The sequence below is a fragment of the Salvia hispanica genome, chromosome 4, assembly GCF_023119035.1.
Source record: "Salvia hispanica cultivar TCC Black 2014 chromosome 4, UniMelb_Shisp_WGS_1.0, whole genome shotgun sequence".
NCBI lineage: Eukaryota > Viridiplantae > Streptophyta > Magnoliopsida > Lamiales > Lamiaceae > Salvia > Salvia hispanica.
In genome coordinates this window covers 19,768,550-19,775,740 of record NC_062968.1, presented here as the reverse complement: position 1 = coordinate 19,775,740, position 7,191 = coordinate 19,768,550, and positions in this window count along the sequence as shown.

The window sequence follows — 7,191 nt, the reverse complement described above, 5'->3', positions numbered from 1 at the left end:
AGTTTATTTGAGTAAAAAAGTAATTTATTTATGCATTTAATTAAAAAGTATAGACATATATATAGTATAGAGAATGTGCATAATATTATGGTATTTGTGTATAATTTTTTAAATTTTTTTAAACCATAAAATATAATTAATGCATACTTTACTACAAATTTAAAAAATAATAGAGAAATAATTCAAATATAAAAATAAAAAATTGAAAATGAGGCCAAAGACTAATAAATTGGTTTTAATTTGTTAACTAACTATATCTATTATTTTAATATTTAATTAACACATCAAAATTACTAATATAATCTTATTTTGGTTGTACAAAATTTGGTTGTTTATCATTGCTCCAAAACAATAATAATATATCCCGTCATATGACAATTCTCAAGTTAGAAACGGCGATAAAGCATAGCTTGAAATTTGAATCTGGAATAATTTAAACGGAAAATTTGCAACCCAGCCGCACAACCAGCGTGGAACTCTTCGTCCGACATATGCACACATCTCACGGACCGTGTGATTAATCCCTAATCCACACGGCCCGTGCAGATTGCTCGGTTTCAAACAGAGCGCTCAACCCGGATGGGTGACTTTGCTTCACCTTTCTCTTTGACAAAATGCCCAACCTAGTCAGGTGCCTTTAATTTGTTGTGTCATTTAATCCGGCTGGGTGACATTCGCACCAAAAAGACTTTTGGCGAAAATAATACTTCTAACATCTCTAAAAATTATGAACAATTTCTTTTTTTAAATCTGTTCCAACCTAAAGAGATATGATCCATTAACTACTAAAAATATTTTAGTTATTTTTCTTTTTGTCTCTCTATAATTATACTCCATTATAAGATCCTGCATATTGTATTAGTAGTATGTGCTAAGATTTCTGAAAATTATTGACAAAATACCATGCAAGTTGTCGGCAAAATGAGACGTGGATTGTGTTATTATCAAGTGGCTATTATCCAACCGGTTTTTCATGTCAGGTCCGACACGATAACACAAATGTCCGACGTTAATTCACTTGATTTGGTTATCAGCTCATTTTAATCGGATTATCTTCTTCTAAAATTTAGTTGTCACAAATTAACGGGGTGTAATTTTATAAACGATGGAATAATCCTCTGACAACAAGATTATGAGTTTAATGGAATGATCTCATTATTATCCCGTTGATGATCACCGATGGGATGATGAAATAATTTACGTGATCATAAACTCGTAGAATTTATTTAGATTCCAATAAAATTTGTATTTAGATTCAAATATATATAAAGTTGTTTTTTGATTATTTATCTGTAGACTTTTTTGGCAATGGATTTTACCATTTATACTTATAACTAACATATTTTATTGAATTAAAATTGCATTGTTACGATTAGAATTTAGAATATGTTAATGAAACAAATAAAAGGTTAAAAATAATCTGCATGGTCTTATGAAAGAATATTAAAAAGAAGAAAAAAAAACACAGAGAAAATATGTGAAAAAAATCGGCTGAGTCAGAAAAAGAAAAGAAAATGAAAGGAAGCTAGTGAAAATGATCATTTTATTGATTTGAAAAATATATGCACCACAACAATAATATATTACATGCAATGGAGAAAGCTAAAATTAAATTAAATTTGATACTAGATTTCTTTTAATTTAAATAATGCAGTCTTCTTCTTTTAAGTTTTTTTTTACAATAGCCAAGAACTTTGAAATCCAAATAATTTGAGTTCAATCACGCGTTAGTTATGGATGACAGTATGGCACGATTAGGCTGACCAAATTGTCAAATGGTATCCCAATTCTATTAAACAATATTCCTAATTTCACTATCAAAACTACCTATAAAGTCATGCAGCCTATATATTTTATCATTCAATTATGGCTGGGTTTAGAGTGTCCAGGGGAGCCCCATCGGCCGTCGAGGAGGCGGCGGCACCGCGCCTCTCTATAGTGCTGGACAGGGGCAGCTGAGACGGGGACAGGGCGGTGGGAGGGGCGCCGCGGCTGCCTATAGCACGGCTGGGTGAGCCGCGGCGCGTGGGCACTAATTTTTTTTTTATAAATACTCCTTATTTCACTCCCATTCACACACATCTACACCCTTTTTCCACTCTCTATATTTTAGTATTTTTATAAAATTTTCGTTGAATACTTTTTCCTTAATTATAATACAACGAAGATTTGGTTTTTTTTTAATGTTACATTATGTGTTTTTTCTAATTATTATCGTCCAATAATTTTTATTCGAATTTAACAAAAATATATCAAGAATTGATAAAATATTGTGATTTGTGGTTGTGGACATATCCACTATTGAGCTGGACAACTTTTTTTGTGGTTGTGGACAACTTTTTGTGATTGTGCCACTAGCCATATCCACTCTATAGTGAACACTCTTAATCATCCAAGAAATTAAGGTAATGTTTTCTCGGCGATGGATCCCATGTTGTGCTCCCACCACCGCAGGGAGACTGTGCTCTCACAGCACAATTAAAAAAAAAAAGAGTAATGGCCAAAATTGGTCCTGAACATATGTCCATTTTACGATTTTGGTCATAAACTTTATCTTTTGAATTTTTTGGTCTTATACATTTCAAATCAGATCACAATTGGTCCTCCGTTAACAATTCCGTTAATTTTATAACGGTCAACGGGTTTAACCCAATTTTGACCCGATTAGAGCTCATAATTATGATTTTTAACACACTAATTATATCATTAATTATCATTAAAGCCCCAACACCTACAAACTCTTTCCTTCTGCTCATCCTCCCTTTCTCTCTTTCTCTAAAACTCTCCGCCATTATCACTCTATTTCCTTCTGTGATTAAGGTTTTGAATTTGGTTGGTGGTGGTTGTGTGCACCGGTGGTGGAGGCTCTCCATGGTCGCCGTTATAGCTGTTGTCGATACCTTTTTTGGTTTCGTGATAGGTCGTGATGTCGAGATCCCAGATCTGAGGCTAATTCTTTTGCCTTTTAACCCTAATTCTTCAAGTTGGGATTTTTTCGATTTTTGGTTTATCACATTTGAGGTACTATTTGTTGAATGTTGAACAATATTGCTCAACAATTTGGATCCAATGATGTTTCTGGTTTATTATTTGATTGAATTTTTTCTTTTTAATTTTCTGATTTTGGTTGTTTTCTTCGACAGTTTCATAACTTAGAACTATGAAATAAAATAATTATTCAATCATCAATTGAATAATTAATTAATTATTCAATCATCAATTGAAATAATCCATATTAGTATGGATTTCGGATTCTATTGCGTAATTATTTATGTTATTACGAATAGTTTTTATGCATTTTAAACAGGGTATAAATGTATTTTTACATAATATCTTAAGGATTATCTTAGTTTACCAAACAAGTTGTTTTAGCTACTACTCACTGATAAATTATCTCATCAGATAAATTATATTCCAAATTGAAGATAAATTATCATATCTAAGTTATCATATATCCAAAATTTGATTACTAGGATTTTATGTATTTCGATAATATTATAAATAATTTATGATTTTATTTAAAAAAAATAATTTTGATAATTAAATAATTAAAAACTGCTAAAGTTGGTCAAAATTGTGATTAAAATCGTTGAATTAAATATTAACGGAATTATTAACGGAGGACCACTTGTGATCCGATTTGAAATGTACAGGACCAAAAAATTTAAAAGATAAAGTTTAGGATCAAAATCGTAAAATGAGCATATGTTCAGGACCAGTTTTGACCTTTACTAAAAAAAACTTAATTAATATTTTAATATTTTATTTTATAAATAAAATATTCAGCTGTGAGAGCACAACACTCCCTGTTGTGGTGGGAGCACAGCAGGAGATTCATCTCTTTCTCTTCCTTTTCACACCATATCCACTCTATAGTGGACACTCTTCATCATCCAAGAAATTAAGGTAATGTTTTGTCCTCCTTTTCAGACCATCAGCATGTCCACTTTATAGTGGACACTCTTAAGAGCATCCCCATCCGTGCTCTTAGCTAAGAGTACGAAAGTAGCTCGGACCCACTTTTACTCCTTGTCATTAGCTAAGAGCACAACACTCACATCCGTGCTCTAAGCTAAGGACAAGCTCAAGGGTCCCACCATTTCATTATTTAATTTAAATACTTCAATTACTAAAAGCATTTCTGTATTATAAAATTACATTAAAAAATAAAAATTACATAATTAAAATCCTAAAAAATAAAAGTTACATAATTAAAATCTTAAAAAATAAAAAAACATAATTAAAATCCTAGAAAATAAAAAAATACATAATTAAAATCCTACAAATTAAAAATTACACACGTGGAAGACTAGCCCTCTATCCCCAATTGCCTCTTGAGACCCCGGATCATTCCCTCATGTGTTGCAAGTTGCTCCGGAGTCATCTTAGACATATCGTTCATATAGAGTTGACCCAAGAGTGCCCACAACGAGTTGTTCGGGGGTGGAGGAGGCACAAAGGGAGCGGGAACGGGGGCGGATGGAGTCGGGGCGCGGCGGCGGGTGGCCGTCGCCTTCTTCTTTCCTAGCGGCCGGCGGGAACTGCTCGGGCCAGCGTCGGGGCTACCCAAGTTAGTTCCGGCAAGCTGGGTAGCCACATCATCGGAGGCGTCCGTCGGATAGGGCTACCGACCTCGACCGTTTGCTAGAGGAGCTGGAGGAGGATGTTACTACGCCGCCCCTATACTTTGCATGAAGGCGCCCCTCCTGCCAACAAGCGAGGTACTTGAACGCTTTGAACTCCAAGCTTTGGTAGGTCGCCAAGGCGACACTGATGATGTCGAGCTCGCTCTTGCCGCTCCCCGCCGCCCGCTCTTCTTATTGGAAGTACCCCTGGAACTTACCAATTGTCTCGTTGCATCTGAAGATGCAATTGCGCACCATACTATCATTGCGATAGATGATTCCTCCCGGCCGGGTTTCATTGTAAAGACGAGTGATGTGCCACCAATACGTTTCTCCGGTTTGGTTCGTGCCAACGTCCGGATCTTCGGAGACTGCCAAGTAGGCTTTGAACATCGCCATCATCTCACTCGGAGTGTACGGGGTGCGGGTGCCACGAGTAAGAGGAGTAGGAGTAGGAATAGAAGTAGAAGTAGGAGTAGGAGTAGGAGTAGAGCAGCTGCTCCCTCCCGATCCGGGTTCGGGTGCCCACCCGAACCCGGAGGCATTTTGGTATCCACCAGGTAAGGGCGGTAGCCACCCGCAACTTGCGAATCTTGGGTTTGAGGAGGGGCCGTAAATTGCTTTTTCGGACTGGGGAATGAGTTGGAGTTGAACCAATCATGGTTCCAACCGCGATTGCCGGCGGGTTAATCGCCGAAGCCGGACATTGTGTAGTGTAGTGTGGTGGGAATTTAGATGAGAGAATATGAGAAAAAAGATGAGAGAATGTAGATGATAGAATAGATGAGAATGTGATTTTTTTTGTTGAAGTGAGGGTATTTATAGATGAAAATGTGAATTTTGGGGAAAAAAAATTGAAAAATAAATTAAGAGTGGATAGAAAACGAATATAATTTTTTGGGAAGTGGGAAAATATTTTTTTATTTAAATTTTTTTTTTAAAATTAATTTCGAATTTTTTAAAAATAAATAAAAAATTTGAATATGCCAACGACTATGCCGTTGGCGAATCAGAGAGCGCCATGTGTGCTGCTCAGCGGTATGGACGTGCTCTTAGCTAAGAGCAGCGCCGTGCCGCTGGCACGGACGAACGTTTCGCAGCGGCAGACGAGCTCGTCCTTGCCGCTGGTATGGACGGACGCGATTTTCCTTACCGCTGCGGATGCTCTAATCATCCAAGAAATTAAAGTAATGTTTTCTCTTCCTTTTCATACCATATCCACTCTATAGTGGACACTCTTAATCATCCAAAAAATTAAGGTAATGTTTTCTCCTCCTTTTCAGACCATCACAATGTCCACTTTACCGTGGACATTCTTAATCATCCTAGAAATTAAGGTAATGGTTTCTACTCCTTGACCATCTTTTTTTATTAGCCACAAACTTAAGTCAGCAAAGACTTCAATTAGCCAATAAAAATGCAGGAAATCATAAAGCTACAGAAAAAAAAGGATTTCATCAATTTTGCGGATAATTGTCTTTATTCTAAATTTATTATTCTTTCTGTCCCATAAGAATATATATATATTTTCTTTTTTAGTTCGTCCTACAAAATTATACTCCCTCCGTCCACAAATAAGAGTCTCGGTTGGCCATTTTCATCCGTCCGCAAATAGAAGTCCCGGTTAAACATTTTATCTCGGGAGTATAAAAAATGACCCCACTATTCCCTTAACTTAGAAGCTGCAATTAATTTTAAATTATAAAAAAAACTTTGATTGTAATTTCTCTCTCTCTCTCTCACACAGTCAATATCCCACTCTCTCTTCGAGCCATCTGTTGGGACCACCTCTCACTCTCCCATTCGCTCTTTCTTGGTCGGAAAACGTCGGTTCCGACCTTGATTCCGGCCCCTACGTGCACAATTCTCAATTTTTGGTCGATTCAGAGTTGGATTCCATGCGCTAAATTGAACTTGTGTCTTTTGGATTTTGATTTTTGAGGAGCTGTAGTTAACGAATGTATTTATAGGGAATTTCAATGGCTGAAATTGAATTCAAATTTCCCTCTAGAATTTTAAGATGGGAAAATGAATTGAAACTTTCATCAAGTGTAATCTTCACTTTGGATTAGGATGAATGAAATGGAATTCCTTTTCTGCCGCAATTTTTTATTTGATTTCTGTACACAAATTTTTAAACACCGCCACTTTTCATTCCAGTATAGTAGTTGTAATCTTAATGTTACATTTCATTATTCCAAAGAATAAAGCAAATAATAATATAAATGGGTTCCACCTTCCACTATCACACACTTCAACTATTACACTCAAACTTTTCTTAAAACCCGCACCCAACTCAACCGGGACTCCTATTCGCGGACCGAGGGAGTACATTTTTAATTTTATAAATTCTCCTCTCTCTGGTGAGATGAGACCCATTTTACATTGCCAATATTTTAATTACTTTTTTTTTTTATCTCTACCTCTTTCTTATTTTACCAATTATTCAATAAAATTTGTGTGCAACCTAAAGTGCGTATTTTTTATGGAATTTTGGGAGTACACGACAAGTGTTACATTATTCAGGAGTATGCGGAGTACTTGATAATACTCCCTCCAGTCCCCA